Source organism: Bos grunniens, chromosome 22 (genome assembly GCF_055505025.1).
Source record: "Bos grunniens cultivar Pamir isolate PY7600 chromosome 22, Bosgru_T2T1.0, whole genome shotgun sequence".
NCBI classification, from domain to species: domain Eukaryota; kingdom Metazoa; phylum Chordata; class Mammalia; order Artiodactyla; family Bovidae; genus Bos; species Bos grunniens.
The window spans coordinates 23,366,994-23,390,799 of NC_141186.1; the positions used below are offsets into that span (position 1 = coordinate 23,366,994).

The 23,806-nt window shown below is 43.4% G+C and overlaps 1 protein-coding gene across 9 annotated transcripts in view; it reads left to right on the plus strand.

Moving 5' to 3' along the window:
• The window catches only part of CRBN (cereblon), a 407,739-nt gene that overhangs the window by 333,869 nt on the left and 50,064 nt on the right, over positions 1 to 23,806 (plus strand). For 2 of the 9 annotated variants that reach the window (XM_086366666.1, XM_086366662.1), the window contains one exon: positions 8,289 to 8,414. The exons of the other annotated variants lie outside the window; for them this stretch is intronic. The gene's annotated coding sequence lies outside the window, so the exon portion shown is untranslated. The remainder of the gene's footprint in view (positions 1 to 8,288; positions 8,415 to 23,806) is intronic. 9 annotated transcript variants of the gene reach the window in all.

The window sequence follows — 23,806 nt, forward strand, 5'->3', positions numbered from 1 at the left end:
GCCAGAGTGGGTTGCGGATGATCCTCTTGTACTTAGGTGGGGGACAACGAGGGGCCCAGTGTGGACCCCACCTCTGGAAGAAGTTGAGACCTGGTGACTTTTCAGAACACTTTTAGCTCAGTGGCTCCATTGTCTCTTGAGTCTCCTAGGATTGGTTGACATTTATGAGGTACCACCTGGACATGGAGACTGGGGTCCCATCCATAGTGGACCAGGTACTCCAGTTCCAAGGGGGCAGTCATTTGCTGGCCCACCCTCACATTTTGCCTAGCTCTGTAGTCCTCCAACCTTCGGACCCACGCCAGATAGGCTCCAGGAAGGCAGCAGCAGCCCAGGTCACCCAGGCCTGAGGGGAATACCACTGGCAGTTCTGTTCTTTCTTATCTTTTTAAATTTAATTCTTATTTTATAGTGAAATAGCATTGATTTTCACTGTCCTCTTTTTTGGGTGTATGGCCACCTGATTCAGTTATTTTGATACACACACACATACATATACACACACAAACACACACATACATATACATGTGTTTATGTATATATACACACACATACATACTTCTTCTGATTCTTTGCCCTGATAGGTTACTACAGAGCATTGAGTAGGACTCCCTGTGCTATACTGTAGGTCCTCATTAATTATCTCTTGTGTACGTGCTGTGAATATGCTAATCCAAACCTCCTAAATTATTCCTCTCACCACCCCAGGCTGCCCTGTTGGTTGAAACAAGTTTGTTTTTTTTTGTTGTTGTTGTTTGTAAGTCTGTGCATCTGTTTCTGTTTTGTAAATTAGCTCATTTATACTTATTGATTCATAGATGCAGCCCACAAGTAATATAGTGATATGTCTTTGTGTGATTCCATGCACTTAGTATGATCATTGCCAGGTCCTTCCGTGTTGCTGGAAATGGCTTTATTTCATTCTTTTTCATGACTGAGTCATACATGTATTTCCCTTATCTATCCGATAATGGACATTTTTGTTGCTTCTATGTTGTGACTAGAGGAAATACTGCTATGATGAATGTTGCTGTGCATGTTTCTATTTTAATTAGTGTTTCACTTTTCTTCAGATAAGTGCCCAGAACTAGAATTTTTAGATTGTATGGTGTTTTTGTTTTTAATTGTTTTGGAACATCATTGCTGTTTTCCATATTGGCTACACCAATTTGAAGTCCCACCAACCGTGCAAAAATATTGTTTTTTTTTTCCTTTGCTTCCTAGCTAACCCTAGTTATCTCTTGTCTTTTAATAGCCATGATAGTGAGTCTATGAGGTGTGAGGCCTATCTTATTGTCATTTTGCTTTACATTTCCCAGTGAGGTTCAGAACACCTTTTAGGCAGAATCGCTATCTTTAACATCTTTGTTACACCCATACTACACACGGTGCAGGCTGTTCAGTTCAGTCGCTCAGTCGTGTCCGACTCTTCGTGACCCCATGGACTGCAGCATGCCAGGCCTCCCTGTCCTTCACCAACTCCCGGAGTTCACTCAGACTCACGTCCATCGAGTCAGTGATGCCATCCAGCCATCTCATCCTCTGTCATCCCCTTCTCCTCCCACCTTCAATCTCTGCCAGCATCAGGATCTTTTCTGAGGAGTCAGTTCTTTGCATCAGGTGGCCAAAGTATTGGAGTTTCACCTTCAGCATTAGTCCTTCCAATGAATATTCAGGACTCATTGCCTTTAGGATGGACTGGTTGGATCTCCTTGCAGTCCAAGGGACTCTCAAGAGTCCGCTCCAACACCACAGTTCAAAAGCATCAGTTCTTTGGTGCTCAGCTTTCTTTATAGCCCAACTCTCACATCCATACATGACCACTGGAATAACCATACCTTTGAGTAGACGGACCTTTGTTGACAAAGTAATGTCTCTGCTTTTTAATATGCTGTCTAGGTTGGTGATAGCTTTTCTCCCAAGGAGCAAGTGTCTTTTAATTTCATGACTGCAGTCACCATCTGTGACGATTTTGGAGCCCAAAAAATAAAGTCTGTCTGTGTTTCTATGTTTCCCCATCTGTTTGCTATGAAGTGTTGGGACCGGATGCCGTGGTCTTAGTTTTTTGAATGTTGAGTTTTAAGCCAACTTTTTCCACTCTCCTCTTTCACTTTCATCAAGAGGCTCTTTGGTTCCTCTTCACTTTCTGCCATAAGGGTGGTGTCGTCTGCATATCTGAGGTTATTGATATTTCTCCTGGCAATCTTGATTCCAGCTTGTGCTTCGTCCAGCCCAGCATTTCTCATGATGTACTCTGCATATAAGTTAAATAAGCAGGGTGACAATATACAGCCTTGATGTACTCCTTTCCCAATTTGAAACCAGTCTGTTGTTCCATGTCCAGTTCTAACTGTTGCTTCCTGACCTGCATACAGATTTCTCAGGAGGCAGGTCACATGGTCTGGTATTCCCATCTCTTTAAGAATTTTCCACAGTTTGTTGTGATCCATACAGTCAAAGGCTTTGGCATAGTCAATAAAGCAGAAATAGATGTTTTTCTTGAACTCTTTGCTTTTTTGATGATCCAACGGATGTGGCAATTTGATCTCTGATTCCTCTGCTTTTTCTATATCCAGCTTGAACATCTGGAAGTTCATGGTTCATGTACTGTTGAAGCCTGGCTTGGAGAATTTTGAGCATTACTAGCGTGTGAGATGAGTGCAATTGTGCGGTAGTTTGAGCATTCTTTGGCATTGCCTTTCTTTGGGATTAGAATGAAAACTGACCTTTTTCAGTGGTTATAAACTTAGGTTGAAATTAATTTGTTAATACTCAAGTGTTTTGGGCTTCCATGGTAGCTCAGTTGGTAAAAAGTGTGCCTGCAGTGCAGGAGACCAGGGTTCAATCCCTGGGTCAGGAAGATCCCCTGGAGAAGGAAATGGCAACCCACTCCAGTATTCTTGCCTGGAGAATCCTACGGACAGAGAAGCCTGGCGGCCTACAGTCCATAGCGTCACAAGAGTTGGACATGACATAGTATAGTGACTAAACCATCACCAGTGGCTAATGGTATTGAGCATTACATATATCTGTTGATCAAATGTTTTTGTTCCTTGGAGAAATGTGTATTCAGATCCTCTGCCCATTTTAAAGTGAGACTCTTTGGGTTTTTTTTTTTTTTTTTCCATTTTGTTAACTGAGTTGCATAAGTTATTTATTTATATAACCAGAGATTATCTTCTTCTTGGATATAAAATTAACAGATATCTTCTCCAGTGCAGTAGGTGGACTTTTCACTTGTTGATGGTTTTCTTTGTTGTGCAAATGCTCTGTAGCTTCATGTAGTTTTGTGTGTTTATTTTAGCTTTTGTTGTCATTGCCCTTTTTAGAACATTTTTATTGATTTTTGACTGGACTGGGGCTTCCTGCTGCAGGCGGGCTTTCTGTAGTTGAGACAAGTGCGGGCTTCCCCTTGTTGCAGAGCGTGGGCTCCAGGCTCACGGACTTCAGTAGTGTTGGTGCACAGGCTCAGCTGCTCCATGGCACGTGAGCTCTTCCTGGATCAGGGACTGAACTCACGTCCCCTGCATTGGCTGGCAGACTTTTATCCACTGTGCCACCAGCGAAGTCCTGCCATTGCCTTTGGATTCAGATCTAAGACTGGTCAGAGAGCTTTCCATCCATTTTTTGTTCCAGAAGTTTCACAGTTTCAGGTTTTACATTCACATGTCTAATCCATTTTGATTTAGTTGTTTTGTACAGTGTAAGATAGGGGTTCATGTTCATTCTTATGTATGTGGCTGTTGCGTTTTCTCAGTACCACTTGTTGAATAAACTGTCTTTTCCCCACATATATTCTTGGCTGTTTGCCTTGCTAAGAGTAGGCTAATGCCTCTTTTCTGTTCTTCAGTTCAAACAGTTGAGTTCAGTCGCTCAGTCTTATCCCACTCTTTGCGACCCCATGGACTGCAGCACGCCAGGCCTCCCTGTCCATCACCAACTCCCAGAGCTTGCTCAAACTAATGTCCTTTGAGTCGGTGATGCCACCCAACCATCTTATCCTCTGTCGTCCCCTTCTTCTCCTGCCTTCAATCTTTCCCAGCATCAGGGTCTTTTCTAGTGAGTCAGTTTTTCATATCAGGCGGCCAAAGTATTGGAGTTTCAGCTTCAGCATCAGTCCTTCCAATGAATATTCAGGACTGATTTCTTGAAGACAGCTCTAGTCTTTCCCATTCTATTGTTTTCCTCTATTTCTTTGCATTGATCACTGAGGCCGGCTTTTTTCTCTCTCCTTGCTGTTCTTTGGAACTCTGCATTCAAATTGGTATAGCTTTCCTTTTCTCCTTTGCCTTTAGCTTCTCTTCTTTCTCAGCTGTTATTTTTTCTCTTCTTAAGTAAAGAAATCTCTAAAATATGTGAAACTGTTGATAGCAGATCCCAGTTCCCAAGAGACAGTCTGGTCATTTAACATTCTGCTTTGGGAGCTACTGTGAGGAACTTAGCAGTCAAGACCCTAATCAAAGCTCTAGTGGAATATTTTAAAATGCAGTCAGTAACCATCCAGGTAATGGCCGTACAAGAGAGGTAAAAGCTCTTTGGCATGTTTATATCTGACCTCATCTGTTAACCTTGAGGAAAGGTAATGAAACTTATACTCAAGAGATTATATTATCTACTTCAAGAAAAATCTGCTCCTGACTTTAGAGGAAATGCTTTCAATTTTTCACCATTGAGGATAATGTTTGCTGTGGGTTTGTCATATATAGCTTTTATTATGTTGAGGTATGTTCCTTCTATTCCTGCTTTCTGGAGAGTTTTTATCATAAATGGGTGTTGAATTTTGTCAAAGGCTTTCTCTGCATCTATTGAGATAATCATATGGTTTTTATTTTTCAATTTGTTAATGTGGTGTATTACATTGATTGATTTGCGGATATTGAAGAATCCTTGCATCCCTCGGATAAAGCCCACTTGATCATGGTGTATGATCTTTTTAATGTGTTGTTGGATTCTGATTGCTAGAATTTTGTTAAGGATTTTTGCATCTATGTTCATTAGTGATATTGGCCTGTAGTTTTCTTTTTTTGTGGGATCTTTGTCATGTTTTGGTATTAGGGTGATGGTGGCCTCATAAATGAGTTTGGAAGTTTACCTTCCTCTGCAATTTTCTGGAAGAGTTTGAGCAGGATAGGTGTTAGCTCTTCTCTAAATTTTTGGTAGAATTCAGCTGTGAAGCCGTCTGGACCTGGGCTTTTGTTTGCTGGAAGATTTTTGATTACAGTTTCAATTTCTGTGCTTGTGATGGGTCTGTTAAGATTTTCTATTTCTTCCTGGTCAAGTTTTGGAAAGTTGTACTTTTCTAAGAATTTGTCCATTTCTTCCTCATTGTCCATTTTATTGGCATATAATTGTTGATAGTAGTCTCTTATGATCCTTTGTATTTCTGTGTTGTCTGTTGTGATCTCTCCATTTTTGTTACTAATTTTATTGATTTGATTTTTCTCCCTTTGTTTCTTGATGAGTCTGGCTAATGGTTTGTCAATTTTATTTATCCTTTCAAAGAACCAGCTTTTGGTTTTGTTGATTTTTGCTATGGTCTCTTTTGTTTCCTTTGCATTTATTTCTGCTCTAAGTTTTAAGATTTCTTTCACAAGACAAGGGTGCCCACTTTCACCATTACTATTCAACATAGTTTTGGCCACAGCAATCAGAGCAGAAAAAGAAAGAAAAGGAATCCAAATTGGAAAAGAAGAAGTAAAACTCTCACTGTTTGCAGATGACATGATCCTCTACATAGAAAACCCTAAAGACTCCACCAGAAAATTACTAGAGCTAATCAATGACTATAGTAAAGTTGCAGGATATAAAATCAACACACAGAAATCCCTTGCATTCCTATACACTAATAATGAGAAAACAGAAAGAGAAATTAAGGAAACAATTCCATTCACCATTGCAACAGAAAGAACAAAATACTTAGGAATATATCTACCTAAAGAAACTAAAGACCTATATATAGAAAACTATAAAACACTGGTGATAGAAATCAAAGAGGACACTAATAGATGGAGAAATATACCATGTTCATGGATTGGAAGAATCAATATAGTGAAAATGAGTATACTACCCAAAGCAATTTATAGATTCAATGCAATCCCTATCAAGCTACCAACGGTATTCTTCACAGAGCTAGAACAAATAATTTCACAATTTGTATGGAAATACAAAAAACCTCGAATAGCCAAAGCAATCTTAAGAAAGAAGAATGGAACTGGAGGAATCAACCTACCTGACTTCAGGCTCTACTACAAAGCCACAGTTATCAAGACAGTATGGTACTGGCACAAAGACAGAAATATAGACCAATGGAACAAAATAGAAAGCCCAGAGATAAATCCACGCACATATGGACACCTTATCTTTGACAAAGGAGGCAAGAATATACGATGGATTAAAGACAATCTCTTTAACAAGTGGTGCTGGGAAATCTGGTCAACCACTTGTAAAAGAATGAAACTAGAACACTTTCTAACACCATACACAAAAAAAAACTCAAAGTGGATTAAAGATCTCAATGTAAGGCCAGAAACTATAAAACTCCTAGAGGAGAACATAGGCAAAACACTCTCTGACATATATCACAGCAGGATCCTCTATGACCCACCTCCAAGAATATTGGAAATAAAAGCAAAAATAAACAAATGGGACCTAATTAACCTTAAAAGCTTCTGCACATCAAAGGAAACTATTAGCAAGGTGAAAAGACAGCCTTCAGAATGGGAGAAAATAATAGCAAATGAAGCAACTGACAAACAACTAATCTCAAAAATATATAAGCAACTCCTGCAGGTCAACTCCAGAAAAATAAATGACCCAATCAAAAAATGGGCCAAAGAACTAAATAGACATTTCTCCAAAGAAGACATACAGGTGGCTAACAAACACATGAAAAGATGCTCAACATCACTCATTATCAGAGAAATGCAAATCAAAACCACTATGAGGTACCATTTCACACCAGTCAGAATGGCTGTGATCCAAAAGTCTACAAATAATAAATGCTGGAGAGGGTGTGGAGAAAAGGGAACCCTCTTATACTGTTGGTGGGAATGCAAACTAGTACAGCCACTATGGAGAACAGTGTGGAGATTCCTTAAAAACCTGGAAATAGAACTGCCTTATGATCCAGCAATCCCACTGCTGGGCATACACACTGAGGAAACCAGAAGGGAAAGAGACACGTGTACCCCAATGTTCATCACAGCACTGCTTATAATAGCCAGGACATGGAAGCAACCTAGATGTCCATCAGCAGATGAATGGATAAGAAAGCTGTGGTACATATACACAATGGAGTATTACTCAGCCATTAAAAAGAATACATTTGAATCAGTTCTAATGAGGTGGATGAAACTGGAGCCTATTTTACAGAGTGAAGTAAGCCAGAAGGAAAAACACCAATACAGTATACTAACGTATATATATGGAATTTAGAAAGATGGTAACAATAACCCTTTGTACGAGACAGCAAAAGAGACACTGATGTATAGAACAGTCTTATGGACTCTGTGGGAGAGGGAGAGGGTGGGAAGATTTGGGAGAATGGCATTGAAACATGTAAAATATCATGTATGAAACGAGATGCCAGTCCAGGTTCTATGCATGATACTGGATGCATGGGGCTAGAGCACTGGGACGACCCAGAGGGATGGTACGGGGAGGGAGGAGGGAGGAGGGTTCAGGATGGGGAACACATGTATACCTGTGGTGGATTCATTTTGATATTTGGCAAAACTATAAAATAAATATTTTGGCAAAAATAAAATTTAAAAAAAAGAAAAAAAAGAAAAATCTGCTTAATGAATAAGTAGTAAGCACATTTTTAAAGAAAATGAAATTCCTGGGGACTCTTCTGAAAAAGCTTAAAATCCCAATTTGGGAATGTGCTTACCATTTGACTATGTACATGATAATTAGCTTACAATTTCTGGGCCAGAAAGTTTTGTTATTACTAAGTAATACACTAGGAAAAAAGCCACTACCTAAAGGTCTGCTGTGACCAACACTGATTTAATACATATTTCTAGGATCCTGTTGCAAATAGCTATATTAAAATACCATGCAATAATATCAAACAGGATAAAGATACCTGGAAAGAGGGTGAAATAGAGATGAAACAGCTGTGATAAAAATTACCTTTATCTTGAGTGATCTGTAGAATTAAGGAAGGTACAGGAGATGGTTATCTGGGATGAGGGAGAATAATTTGTGTTGTTTGCGTAGTTACAGGGCTGTAAGACAAAGGTTAAATGAGAGAGCTTATTAATGCTTTGTTTAACCCTTTTCAGACCCTTCTCCGCTCCTAACCATTACTGTCCAAGGAAATCTGAAACTCCTTCTGGCATCCAAGTTCCTTCACCATCTGGCTTTTGCATCTGTGTTTTAAACAGATTTCCTTCTACTCCACTCAGAAGGTAGTAAGACCCAGGGGTATGGGTCTGGGTTTAATTTCTAATTCTAGAAATTAGAATTTGTCTCCATGGGGCTTTGAATGAGATTACTCCTTTTCTCTTAGCCTCAGTCTCTCTCTGTAAAGGGGCTCATTCCTCTTAGGCTTAAATGAAGATTAAATGAAATAGTCTATGTCGTGGACTTAATGTCATGTTTGACGTAAGGTAGGCATACCAGAAATGTTAGCTATTAGACAAAGATAAATCTAAATCCTCTCTGGCCGCTAGCGGTGACCTCCCTTCCAGCTCAAAGGCTCTTCTCACCCCATGTCTTCGGTCTGAATCCTTCCTTCACGCGCCTTTGCAGAAAGCTTCCGACTCCCCTTTGGCGCTCCTGCTCCCTCCTCTGTTCCCTGGGAGGCGCACACTCAGCAGCGGGGCAGCACCTCCCTGAGCTCAGGGGGCGGGTCCTGGCCATCTTCATCACAGTGCTGGTGCCCACGCAGGGCCCAGGGAGTGTTAGAGACACTGCTGATGAGCGAGGCAGGGAGAAAGGGAAAGGTGACCAGAGGGGAGAACGGTGGGAATCAGAGAGAGGAGGCGATGTGAGGACACAGATACAGACCAAAGACGCCCCCGCCCCACCCCGAGGGTGCGCTGGGGAGAGGGAAAAGCCGATCAGAGGCACGTGATCACAGTTTTCCCTCTGTGGTGGCTGTTGCCAGCTAGTAAATGGCTCCTCCAGCTCCTCCGTGGGGTCACTGCTAGCATAAAGCTGCTCTGTGTTAACAGGATCCCTGTGCGGTCATCAGAGAATGTGCAATAGGCGCTCTGTGTGCGGGGACATATAATAGACTCTCTGAAGCTGCCGCTTAGACCCCTTGCTCTTTCTGTGCACAGCTCTGATGCAATCTCAGAATGTGTGCAAACCAGGGCCGCTGGAGTTACACAGTTGTCCTGGATGGAGCGGAGAGAGAGTTAGACTTTCTGAGGCTGTGGGCTCTAGAATGATGACTTCACCATCGCCCCTGGGTGCAGCCAGCCCCAGCCTCCCTGGTGGTAATTCTCACCATGATGCCTGCTCACAAATCCGGGTCTACCCTCGCCTACCTGCTGCAGCTGCTCTGCCTGTTGTCTCAACCAGGTAGACTTGGGGAATTTCTGTCTATTTTCGGCCATCGAGTTGGAATTTAATAATCTTCTTCCTGGTGCGTGTCTGCCTGAGATTTCTCCAGACTTGTGGCCGGAGAGGTCTTGCTAGGGAAGGTGGAGGCCGAATGTCACTGGGGGCAGGAGGGCACTCCAGGGTTCTCCTCCCCAAAGGCCAGCTATTCGGAGCTCAGGGCCAGGCTGGCCAGCTTCAGAGATGTGCTCATGACGTGTGGTGTCAAGGGCTTCGAAAGGGACCTTGCTCCCAAATTCTCCCACGTTGGCCTCTGTTATTTCAAGGACCGTGAACATAGCATACAGATACCTTGAGATCATAGAAGTGGTTTCATGTCCTACTGTGTGCTCATTCTCACACTGCACTTTACAGGTATTATGGGCTTTAAGTTAATCTCTAGACCAGTTGTATTCATTTATATATTCATGACATTCACAAAGCACATATGATGTTTCGAAATATGTTAACAAAAACAGTTAACAAAACAGTCTCTGCTCTCCTAAAGCTTACTGAAATAAGCTAATATATATATATGTCAGGTGGTTACCTGTGCTCTGATGAAGATGAACAAAGCCCAGACAGGGAGAGGGGAAGTCTGTTGTTTTACATAAAGGTATCCAGGAAGCCCTGCAGGATAAGGGCGTTCTTGAGCAAAGATTGGAAGGAGGGAAGGAGGAAACATGCCGGAAAGAGTGATACAGGCCCAGGGGCTGTAAGTGCAAAGGTCCTGAGGAGAAGTGTGTTGACTCTTCCCCGGGATCAGCACGGGGGAGGTGTGCTGAGAGCGGAGTGAGGCGAGGAAGCAGCAGGGATGCAGCAGGCAGGGAGGGAACAGCCCAGTCACGTGTGGTGTGTCGCGGTTAGAAGTTTGCGTTTCCCTGAGTGAGATGAGGGGCACTGAGCAGGAGCCTGCCACGAGGTGAGTTGTGTTTCACAAGACTCACTCCTCCTGTTGTGCCACACACCACGGGAGAGAAAGCGGAGGGGGCAGGGGTCTGAAGAGGCGATGGCTTGGACTATGGTGGTCAGAGTGGCGAGAAGTGGTTGAGTTCTCAGTATGGTTGTCCGTGTGCTGAACGTGGAACATGTATAACAAGAAAGAAAGAAAAGCCAACAAACTCTCCAGAGCTTTCAAGCCGAGTCACTGGACCAATGGAGCCGAAATGGGAAAGGCTGAGAAAGGGACAGATTAGCCTACATTTCTGAGGTAGAGGTTGTTGCCCCATTTTACAGATGGAGAAACTGAGGCATGAAGTTGCCCAAGATCACATAACTAGAAAAGTATGGAGTGGATTTGACCCTAACCTTATTTGATTCTCTCAACCTGAATTCCACAAGGCAGATATACATTACAAAATATGTATCCTGTGATAATATGTATTATATAATAAGTTACATAACCCGGGATTCTCTTAGTTACAAGTGGCAGGAATTCTAGAGAAGCTGAGGTGAAGATACAAAGTAAAGCAGAGGGTAGTCGGCTCTGCTGATTGGTGTGGTGGGATGGCTACTGGGTAGGTGACTCGTAGAACCAAAGAATGCTCTATGGAGCCCAGGGCTCAGGACCTGAACTGAGGGGTCTGAGTCAGTAGGGTGACTCAGTGCACCTGGCCTCCCCTTCCTGCCTTCTTCTTTTGGGGGTTGAACCCAGTGTCTCCCGTGACTATGCAGCTGAACTGAACCCTTGACAGGCGTCTTCCACAGGGTGTCAGACATGCATGTTAGCAGTTACAGCTGTAGATTACAGGCAGAATGTAACTTCTTTCCCCCAACATTTATGTACCAATCCAAGGGATAACATTTACGTTATTATTCAAAATAATTATTCCCCCATCCCTCTAAGAGGATTGCGCCTCCCTGGCCAGTGCCGTGTGGCTTACCAGCCCTCCCATGGGACAGGCATGCATCGCCTCATTGGCTTTGCTTCTGGTCATCTGACATGCCTTGGTGACTGAGATGAAGGTAAATGGTGCATAAGGAGGTAAACCCCAGGAGGTACCGGGGGTTTCTGCCAGCCCTCTTGCTTTTCTCCTCTCTCATTAGACCAGGCGTACCCCCTCAGGGCCTCATCCATTGGCCTGGGCCCAAGAATGAAAAGATACGAAGAGCCCCAAACCCAACATAAATCTTCTAGGTGTAATGTGAACGAAAAGATGTTTGCTGCTCTGAGGCACCAAGCTACTGAGGATGTTTGTTATCAAAGCACAGCTGGGGGGAGCCATGGAGCCTCTCTTTGGTGGCGTTTATGTCACGGGCCCTCCCTTGGACCAACTGATGTGCTAGGGGAGGGTGGCACCGTGTCACTAAAGGTGCCCAGGCTGCACTGTGGTGACTGCCCGCAGCTTCGTGGGTCTGCAGACCAGACTTCACTTCTAGTCATACAAATACCAGTGTGCACCCATAGGGCAGTCCTCCGTCAGATAACTCAGCGGTCCAGACTCCCTTCTTCTTGTAACCCTTGATCTGTTTATCTGGCCTCCAGGGTCTTGAGCCACGGGAAGAAAGCTGAACATTTGTAAAGAATGTCTTTAAGGGCCATCATGGGAAATGTCAATACGATTTTCATTCATATCCCACCAAGTAGCAGGATCCCACCTAATTGCAAAGCAGACTGGAAATTACAGTTTTCCCACATGCCCACAAAGAAGGAAACAGAATTGAATTGGGTTATCTTGTGGCACAGTCTCTGTCATAGAACTGCGTTTGCCCATCTTAAGGCATGCCCCACCTCTGTGGTCTTTATTACCAAAGGACAACAGGAAAAGTGAGAAATCCCGAACAGTGGTAACCACTGTCCACTCTGAGATAACACTGTGGCAGGTGACTAAGTGCAGTGACTCAGGAACCAGGGACCAGCTGTGGTCCTGTACTTTCAACTTACAAAGAGTAACAGTGGACCCTCTAGCCATGAGTCTACTCTCATTATATATAATATATATATGACATCAAAATTAACTTTAAATATGATTTTTTGGGAGCTTCTTTGAAAGTTTGACAAAAGTCAAGGACACTGCAATTGCCCAGATGCAAGAAAGATTTAATGGGTTCAACATCCTTCAAAGCTTGTATGCTTCAGGCCACAATCCTCGAAAATGATCTATCAGGCCCCTTCCAACTTTGACAGTTTATGATTCAGTTGGACAGATCTGAGGAGGAAAAGATGAAGGAAGAACAGGAGAGCTGCTGGGCAGTGGAGAGGAGACCTCACCTAGGGGCGATGTGCTCGGAAGTCCTGCTCAGGGCCTGTCACCCTCTTCTTTCCATCTGCAATAAAACTTAACCCACAGACAGTTTTATCATGTCCTGCTGGAGCTGATCAAAAAAATATATATCAGATAGATTTATTTTCACACATTTTCAATGAGTTGACAGTCTCTTATCCTGAACTGAAATATGGTTTCGGCGATATCATCTCATTTGCAACACAGCCCACTTTGTGCATCGGAATGACGAATGGCTGATCTACAGGTTGGTAAATAAGGAAACAGCCATCAGCCATGCCCTATCCACGATTGTTAGCATGAATCAGTTTTACATAATGCGTCATATATCTCAGAGCGGAGCAAGGAGCCTCTCTGGAAGGCAGAGATGCGAGGCCATCCTGAGTACACCACTAACTTCTCTGGGTATCTTGGCACTTGTCCTGTCAGCCACTTGTCTATAAGAAATATGGGTCTCTGTCCCTTTCATTAAAATTGTATTCTTAAGAAATAGACATACCTTGTTGTACCCCCACAGAATTGGAGCACTGGGGAAAGGGAGGCAGCTAGTCTGCTTCTAGTCTGTGGCCATAGCTGAGGTCCTTGCCTTAGGATAACCATCTTATAAATGTCCAAGGTGGAGTTTGTGACAGAGACTGGATGGGGCAATTTGAAGATAAACTCCTAGAATTAAAAATAAAAGAAAACGTTTAAAGGGCCATTCCTAAGTGTGACATCTTCACAATTGAGAGTTTGTTCATCCCCTCATTCAGAAGACAGGTCCACTGAGCATTGTTCTGCAGTGACAAAGATCCTCTTTCCAAGTCCAGAGTCCTATTCGAGTTGGGGAGATAAGACACATACCAGAGTCATCTAGTTAACAAGGAGTCTCTAAAGCCCGCACAAGAGGCCCACAGTCAGCATTCTGCATGAGGCCCATGGAATGGTGTGGGCCGTGTTGAGGACCAAAGTGTCTTGCTCAATAAGCCCCACAGAGCCAATGTTTCTAGTAGGTAGGACAGATCATCAGTTCTTTGACTAAAGTGAGGAGTTTCCTTCCCAGAAAGAGGAAGATCGAGTCAAAGTCGGTGATCCCCAGTGCTGCCTCTGCCTGGGGAACTACACCTGGTCTCGCCCAGGCCATGAGCCCACCTCTGCAGTCAAGGTTTCCAATATGAACCTCTTAGTAAACTGTATGGGACTAGTGTTCAAAAATACATACTTGTCAAACTTATGGTTGCCAGAGGGGAAGGATGAAGGGAAACGATAGTCAGAGAGTTTGGGGTGGACGTGCACACACTGTTATATTTAAAACGGATAAGCAACAAGGACCTGTATAGCACACGGAACTCTGCTCCATGTTATGTGGCAGCCTGGATGAGTGGGGAATTGGAGGGAGAATGGATACATGTGTATGTATGACTGAGTCCCTTTGCTGTTCACCTGAAATTGTCACAACATTGTTAATCAGCTATACCCCAATGTAAAGTAAAAATTAAGAAAATACATGTTTGTATTCCTGCACACACTAAAAGCAAATCCACAGGGACTGGGACCCAACGTTTATTCTTATCTCCTATCTTGGGTTCCTCCCAGGGCATATTACCATTAAATGGAATGGCATGTAAAATAATCTACTGCATGTAAACTTAAAACACATCATTTATCATTCTTTTATCATCATGGGCTTAATACTTTTTTTTTTTAGTTAAAATAACTTCTAAAAAATGTTTACTTTTTACACGTAAATATATTTCAAGCTAGTGTGTGGAAACAAAGATAAGGCCAATCAAATGCTGCTGGTCATTTAAGACAAAGGAGTGGTTACTTGCAGGTGACGTTATTGAGATTGAGGTCATGCAGGAGGAGGAGTTTGAGTTGATTGCTAAGGATGGTGAGATTTAAATATTTAGAGGTTGGCAGTCTGACATTCCAGCTAGAGAAATGATCAGAAAAAGGCTAGAGGTGGTTGTGCTTGCGTGTATAACAGAGGCAGCCATAGGTAGTGACAGAAAATAATTTGGAGCAGAAAACTGCAAGGCTTGAATGCCAGGTTTAGGGTTTTGAGGAGGATGTAGGGAGTCAGGAAGTTTTTCAAGTGAAAATAACATCATTTGAGTGATGGTGGCAGAGCGTTAAAGCACTGGTAGTGGAAAGTTTGGAGGTTTGAAGGACGCTTAGTAGACAGGCGTCAGTCCAGAGGTGTGAGTCTAAACTAGTCAACATGTAGGAGGGGCGGGTAAAGAGGAGGGAAACATAACCTCTGAGGGCCAACTGTATGAGTTTAGCAGTTACCTTCATAAAGGGATGAGGAGAGAATGAAGAATTAGAGATGGAGCTTCCTCTGTGTGTGTGTGTGTGTGTGTGTGTCTGTCTATCTCCCCAACTAGACTGTGAAGTCCTGGAGGAAAAGGATTCACATCAGAATCTCAAGTATCCTTTGTCCAAAGTAGAAGCTCAGTAAATGCTTGCTGAATTTCACCCTGCCCCCGCCCCCAACATTTTTGCTCTGTATTCCCAGAAACTCTGCTCCCTAGCGGGTGGAGAGTCCCTCTGATAAAGCAGACCTAGGACTTCCTGGGGCAGACTGGCATAGTCCTCTCAGGCTTAGACAGAGAATGGAGCCAGCCATTGGGAATGGACTGGAAAACTGATGTGCCGTGTGGCTAACAGCTAGAAGGATATCTACCCTTTCTGTGGCTTTGTTGATTATCGCTTTTCAGTGATTTGGAATAATAGGAAACTCAGAAACAGTCCATTAGTGTGGTGCTTCTTACACTATAAAACTCCTCACTGCTCTTGCTAGACCTTCAGACTCCTGCTTGAAGATTTCCAGTATTAAGAGATCAGTACCCTGACATTATTGGATGATTCTGTATCTGTTTCCAAGTTCTAGAACTCTCAGCTTTCTATTCTATGGTTTTTATGTCACAGCTGTGGGCTCTTATGTCCATGTACACACCAGCCTGCCCACTGCCATTTTTCTTATGGTTCTGAACCCTTCAGGTCTTAAGATTTCCTAAAAATAATGTAGAAGAGTATTTAGAAGGATCCGGAATTTCAGTGTAATAGGAATCCTGCTGCATTCAAACTCAGGTGCAGTTGAGGAGGAAAAACTTTCACAAAGATTTTTAAGCTGAAATGCTGTATCTGCAGTAGTTTTCCTCAATTACCACAGCATCCTAGATAGCAAAAAGGATGTGGGTAGAGATTCTGATTAGGGCCCTCATCTCATTGTTGGATTTTCTTCGATTAATAATATCAGATGAAGTCACCTCCTTATGATTTGACAATCCAAATTTTGCTTATTATTGGAGTTGTCAGGGAGAGAAGGAGAGAAATACTATAGAAAATAGCAGAGATACTCTAAGGCATTTAGTTGAAGCAACCGGAAAGGAAAACACATCAAGAAGCCATTCAGTGAATGTACATCAATTCATGAAAATCCACTTATGGTCCTTTTGCCTTGAGAAACATCACACGTCTTTGGCAGACGATAGGCTGAAGGGAACGTAAGTTTTCCCACTATCGCATAGCGATAATCTGTACCCACCAGCCCTGTCTTTTTTTCTTCTAGAGAAAACCAGCTGCTGCTTCCACATTACAGCTGTCACTGCTGCATGAAGCCTTTTCTTCATGTAGGTCATTGTGTACTCACTTGTTCCAAGCAACCAGCTACTTGGGGATAGAAAGATGACCAAGACCCAACCTCTGCCTTAGAAAGTTCACATTCTCCAAACTGTCAGGGTTTCCAAACCCTCCTTCCCTGGCTTTCCAAGAGTCTCTTCTACACACTCTGTGCCTGCCTGCTATGTCACTTCAGTTGTGACCGACTCTTTGTGATCCTATGAACTTGTAGCCTGCCTACAAGTGGAGTGGCTTGCTGTGCCCTTCCCAGGGGGTCTTCCCAACCCAGAGATTGAACCCACGTCTCTTATGTCTCTTGCACTGACAGGCCGGTTCTTTACAGCTCTACTCTATGGCTTATCATTATTCTAGGAAACATGGCATTGGGGATCGAAATTAGTTGTGTTTATCTGGACCGAGCAGTTTGGAAGATAGTGGGATAGTAGCCTTCTAGGTGTGTTTTAAATAGCCTACATTTGTCAATGAAACCTAAGAACCTGCCAGCTCACAATGAGCACATTGTTAACTGGAGGTCTCTGGTCCAGAGGTCTGTCATGCATTTGTGCACCCTGCTTCTTTGAACTTTAGTAAAAAGCTATTTATATGTGAGAGTTGAACTTTGAAGAAAGCTGAGCGCCAAAGAATTGATACTTTTGAACTGTGGTGTTGGAGAAGACTCTTGCGAGTCCCTTGGGCTGCAAGGAGATCCAACCAGTCCATCCTAAAGGAGGTCAGTCCTGGGTGTTCATTGGAAGGACTGATGCTAAAGCTGAAACTCCAATCCTTTGGCCACCTCATGCAAAGAGTTGACTCATTGGAAAAGACTCTGATGCTGGGAGGGATTGGGGGCAGGAGGAGAAGGGGACGACAGAGGATGAGATGGCTGGATGGCATCACTGACTCGATGGACGTGAGTCTGAGTGAACTCCGGGAGTTGGTGATGGACAGGGAGGCCTGGCGTGCTGCGATTCATGGGGTCTCAGAGTCGGACACGACTGAGCGACTGAGCTGAACTGATATATATGTGTGTGCATTCCCATCAGGTTTATCCTAATGGTTTGGATTCTTGATCTGGGGTTTCTTTTCTTTCCTTTTTTCCTTTTATTATCATTTGCTTATTTTTGGCTGTGCTGGTTCTTTGTTGCTGCGTGGTTTTGTCTCTAGCTGTGGTGAGCAGGGGCTGCTCTCTAGTTGTGGAACACAGGCTTCTTATTGCAGTGGCTTCTCTTGCTGTGAAGCACAGGCTCTAGGGCATGTGAGCCTCAGCGGTGGTGGCATGGTGGGCTCAGTAGTTGCAATTCCCGGGTACATGTGGCTCACGGGCTTAGTTGCCCTGTGGCATGTGGGATCTTCCTGGACCAGGGATCGAACCCATGTCTCCGGCACTGGCAGGCAGATTCTTTACTACTGAGCCACCAGGGAAGCCCTTGATTTGTGGTTTCTTAGCTTCAAAATTCTTTTTTAGATGCCGGCTCCAGGTTTCTTTCTAAGCAGAGAGTAATTCTCTAGCCCACCAAAGGTGACCCTACACTATAAGAAGTTAGGCACTGTCCTTCCCAAACCCCTCGCCATGGAGTGGTCTAGAAAAGGAAACAAGAGTTAAGGCTCAACACTGAAAAGAATACCTGCAGCAGTCTCTGCCTTCATAGGGAAAAATAAATAGAGCTCTGTATGAAGACTTTGAACATTCCCATTCAAACTGTTTTAAAGACATAAATCTAAACTCATCCATAAAACGCTGAATGGTTTGCTTAATATCTGGCACACCAGCTCTCGGGCTCACTCCCCCATGCCTGCGTGTGAGCATCACATCGTCTGGAAGGAAATGGTGTTTCCATGAGCTCTTTCAGGGAATTTAGTGCTCCAGAAGGGGCTGTATTTTTCAGGGGCTCCCAAACTCACCCCTGAGGTACCATAAAAGATTAAGCTTGCCTCATTCGTGGGAAGTAGATTTTTTTAAATCCTGATTTATTTCAAATTTCGGTAGTAAAGCATTCTGATCGACCCCGTGTGGATAAGAGAAACAAAGAAGATAGAAACCATGACACAGAAAACATTTTCTGAAAATTGTTTCCTTTTCCCATCAAGATGCATTTCAACAATATGCAAATTAGGTGGTGCCATTGTGCGATAATTATGTTTTCCTAATGTTTCCACAACAGCCCTGCTTTTGCCAGACTTCAATATTGTGGCAGCATAATGGTCACTTTGGAAGGGATGAACACCCATTATATCTGGGTAAGGAAGACCTTGGAAAATCAAATTCAGATAATGCAAAGAATATACTTTCCATTGCTAATTTGTTTCACAGTTATCTTAGCAAGGGTGAAAAATAGTGTTCTTTCCAGAAAAAAAAAAATTGGATAAAATGCAAGTGAATTAGAAACACCCTGAAGTGCACACCCCTCAAATTCTAAACATATTCTTTAAAAGCTTCCCGGGACCATCAGATACACAGGCTGCGTTGATCCCGATACAGCTTATTCATCAATGTGCAAGCCACTGGAGGAAAGTTCTGGGCAGTTAATAACCACTGTCTTTTGTCAAGTCAGTCTGCAAAATGCACTAGATTAAACAAAGTTATCCAAGTTTTATTCCTATAGAAACACTCTGATGTGGTAATATTGAAGAGTTATTGTCCAAACCCAGATAAAAGCATTTCCAATCTATGTGGAAATGGAACCCTGTTTTCACAGAGACTCAAGAGATCAGAGTGCCAAGAAGTAGTCTTTGGGGAACTTTGGCTACCCCAGTACCCACTGTTAAACTAGAATTGTAGTCCAGTTGACCGAAGGCCAAACTAGAAATAAAATCTCAGATTCCCAGATTCTCAGAACAGCTCTCCACTCCCTCTTGTTTGTTCACTGTCTGCTTGTTTGGCAGAAGCTCATCTGATATTGACACATTTATAACTGCTTACTTTTTATAAGATTGTAGAATTTTTCTATAGGTAGTGGTAGATCAGTAATATCGTAGTTTATGCTTACTCCTTGGAAGGAAAGTTATGACCAACCTAGATAGCATATTCAAAAGCAGAGACATTACTTTGCCAACAAAGGTCCATCTAGCCAAAGCTATGGTTTTTCCAGTGGTCATGTATGGATGTGAGAGTTGGACTGTGAAGAAAGCTGAGCGCTGAAGAACTGATGCTTTTGAACTGTGGTGTTGGAGAAGACTCTTGAGAGTCCCTTGGACTACAAGGAGATCCAACCAACTGAGAGAGAGATGAGATCCAACTGATCCTCTCATCCTAAAGGAGGTGAGATCCAACTGATCGTCTCATCCTAAAGGAGATCAGTCCTAGGTGTTCATTGGAAGGACTGATGTTGAAGCTGAAACTCCAATACTTTGGCCACCTGATGTGAAGAGATGACTCATTTGAAAAGACCCTGATGCTGGGGAAGATTGAAGGCAGGAGGAGAAGGGGACAACAGAGGATGAGATGGTTGGATGGCATCACCAACTCAATGGACATGAGTTTGGGTGCACTCCAGAAGTTGGTGATAGACAGGGAGGCCTGGCATGCTGCAGTTCATGGGGTCACCAAGAGCTGGATGTGACTGAGTGACTAAAATGAACTGATGCTTTTCATATCCTAAATGAATTTTATAGTTTAAAACATGCATATCTGCCCCTAGGTAATTGTTTAAATAGATGCATCCCTTTATAGCAGGGGTCTCAGACCTCACTGCTTCTGAGGCCAGGGCAGAAATGGATGCATGGGCAACACCTCAGCTTAGCTGACTACTGCTTTGTGAAAATCTGAGCACTCTGTTCACTGGTTTTCATTTTTTTTTTAAGGAAAAAGCCAAACATGGACCTTTTTTATGTGAAACTCATTAATGTGAAATTAATGTAATTGTAGCAAGTGGCTCAAAAAAGAAAATGTTGGCCAACACAATGCATCTACAGGTAGAATTTGGCCTATTTTTAGGCTGCCAGTTTTCCATCTCTACTTTACATTTTTAATTAGTCCAGTTGTCTCCCTTGAGGAGAGAGAATTCTCTCCCTGTGGGAGCAGAACGGCGGGAGAGAGACTCTGGGGGTGGTGGGGGACAGGCAGACACTGAACAGGTTGGAGCTGTTCCAGCTTCTGTCCTCTGTAGTGACCAAGTGACACAGAAGCCCCAGAGAGACGGCCAGACGGCCAGAGGCGGAGAGGAGACAGCCAGGCTAGATCCTGGGCTACTCTTTTATCCCTTTGTCTTCTTTTGGGTTTTTAAATGTATTTTTGTTGAGTTTATTTTTTAGAGCAGTTTTCAGTTCACAGTGAAACTGAGCGGACAGTGCAGAGCTCCCCTGCACCCAGCCCCCACGCAGCCTTCCACGCCGTCAACGCTGCGAACAGAAGCAGCGTATCTGTTTCAGTCAGTTCACCGCACTGACTCCTCATTAGTCCATGGTGTACGTTAGTCAGTCTGGGCGTGGGTGTGTTCATTCTATGGGTTTAGACACTTGTATGACATTTTCACTCTGTGCTTTGCCCTTCATCACTCCCTCCCCCCAGCCCCTGGCAACCACTGATCTTTTTGCCTTCTCCATACTTTTAGCTTCTCAAATGGCTGGAATCAGACAGTATGCTGCCTTCTCAGATTGGCTTCTTTAGCTTAGTAATAAGGATTGAACTTTCCTCTGTGTCTCCTCATGGCTTGACTGCTTATTTTTTAGTGCTGAATAACATTTCATGGCCTGGGTAAACCAGGGTAAACTATTCGCCTATCAAAGGACATTTGGTTTCTCCAGGTTTGGCAGTTATGAAGAAAGATGTTATTATACACATCTGGTGCAGGTTTTTGTGTGGACATGGATTTTCAGCTGCTGCTGCTGAGTCACTTCAGTCGTGTCCGACTCTGTGCGACCCCATAGACGGCAGCCCACCAGGCTCCTCTGTCCGTGAGATTTTCCAGGCAAGAGTACTGGAGTGGGGTGCCATTGCCTTCTCTGGGATTTTCAGCTGCTTTGACTAAATAACAAGGAATAAGACTGCTGGATTGTAGTTACGTTCAGTTTTGTAAGAAATTACCAAACTGTACCGTTTTGCACTTCCACCATCAGTGAATGGAGTTCCTGTTGCTCCACCGCTCTTGTCTTTCTTTTAATACCTGATATAATGCATTGTTCTCAGCCTATGGATGGATATGCACCCACCAGGTGACTTGGTACATGACGTTGCTGCTTCAGGAGCCGGGTCTCAGAACACCTGAAGGAGGAGAGCCCTTCTTCTGGGCCTCGTGGGTTTGGTGCGTTGTGAAAGGTGGATGCCACCCGGCAAAGCAGCGTCTCGCCAGGGTCCGGCCAAGGCACCATGCCCTCAAGCTCTCTCCCCGCGTTCTCTTGCTTTTTAAATTTTATTTATTTATCTGTGGCTGTGCTGGGTCTTCGTTGCTGCACACAGACTTTGTCTACTTGCAGCGAGTGGTGGCTACTCCCTCACTGCGGTGCATCGGCTTCTCTCTGTGGTAGCGTCTCTTGCTGCGGAGTGTGGACTCGACGGCGGGGAGATTTCGGTAGTTGTGGCACATGGGCTCAGTTGCTCCTTGGCGTGTGGGATCTTCTCAGACCAGGAATTGAACCCTTGTGCCCCGCATTGGCAGGTGGATTCTTAATCACTGGGCCACCAGGGACATCCTCTCCCTACATTTTCACTGGGATAAATCCATTTCCTCACTACTATTCCTGGAGGAGGTTGGGCAGCATAGATTGTTAAAGATTTTCCCCTCAGGCTTTTAAAATAGCCCAGCCTTTAGTCAGAGCTGGTAAATTGAGCTGAGTAGAGATATGGATAAAATTAGGAAGCCCTAAAACCTGGATGGTAGCACACTCTTAGTCTTCTAACTTCTGTAATCATTTTCTTCCATAGCTGGGCTCAATATCATGCAGGCAGAAGACAACTTCATTGTCTCCCATTATGTGTTCAGATTCACCACTTGGATGAAATCTTGGTGGAATCTTAGAACATTCAAGAGTCATGCTCAGCTAATTATAAAATCTCCCTATGACTTTTAATTCTCAAAACAGTCTCAAATCAAGGAATTAAAATCTTCTTGCCGGCGTAAGAATCTGTAAGTCTAAACTGTTATCTGATAGTAAAGATTCTCAGCACCTTGCTCAGTACTGCCTTGGCCTTTTAGTTTTGTTGAAGCTGGAGGAGGTGGTGGGAGCCTGCTGCTTTCCTTCTTGGTCTCCTGGTCCTCATCATCTGGCTTACACTCCAGGCCGGGACTAGGGGGTGGCAAGCAGGTGAAAAGGGCTCAATCTCATGGGACTGATGCTGCCATGATTTGGCATCAGGACCCTCTGCACTTGGAGGATGTTTAAATCTGTTTCTCTTTGGCACATTTTTTCCCCCTAATTGGGTTCTTTTGTATGTTTCTCAGTGATTCTGCTCTAAGACCTTCCAGCTGCCCTTCAGGGATATTTCTCTTCATCCAGTAGGATTCCCTTCCTTAGGCTCTGGAATCAGATCACAGGAGTTTACATCACTAATAAATTACCCAGACCCCCATGTCTCAGTTAATCCACCCTTGAAACAGGACAATAACAGAATCTACCTCATAGGGCTCTGAAAGTGATTCAATGAAGTTATTAATGTAAAGTGTTTAGAGGTTGTCATATGGTAAGATACAGTAATAAACATTGTTATTGTTAATGTAATGTACTAATAATTTGAAGGCAATGTCTAGAAGATTATTACCAAAGACACAAATTCAGTGTCAAAGAGACTGGGAACTAGTTATGAAGAATTCTGGCATAGAGAAATAAGAAATATGTTTTCAAGTTACACGTGATGTTGTGGTAAAGTAGAGAAACACCAGACTCACTTTCACGAGACCCAGATTTCAGTCCTAGATCTGTTATCAGCTGCTGTGTGTTCTTAAAAATGTAACAGAACCACTCTGTTCTGCATCTCATGTCCCTCCCTGCATTTTGATTAAGGAACATGGTTTTCTGTGGATCTTTTCTTTTTGCTGGTTTGATACCAGCCAAATTGTATAGTCTTCAATGTCTTCATCTTGAAACTGGAATCAGGAGCCTAGCGCATCCCAAAGTTTTGGTAAAGATCAAGTGAGATGCTCTGTAAATGAACACACCATAAACTCTAAATCCTTCATTCAGTCCCTCAGCAAACATTTATTGACCAACCTCAGTCCCAGATGCTATAAAACTGTAAACTATTGCCAACATTACCATTAAGGAACTAGGTCAACTCCAGTGTTTCTTCTCGCCCTAAAATTCTTGGAATCAGATCATACGAAAGAAGGAATCCTTCCCATTTTCCATGAGTGGCCTGTACCTGGTAGCACAGAGTAACTCTGTCCAGTTGCAGTTGCTGTGGTGATGGAAACAAGCTATGTCTGCAGTGACCAGTACGGCAGCCACTGGCCACATGTGCTACTGAGCACTTTAAGTACAGTTAGTGCTAC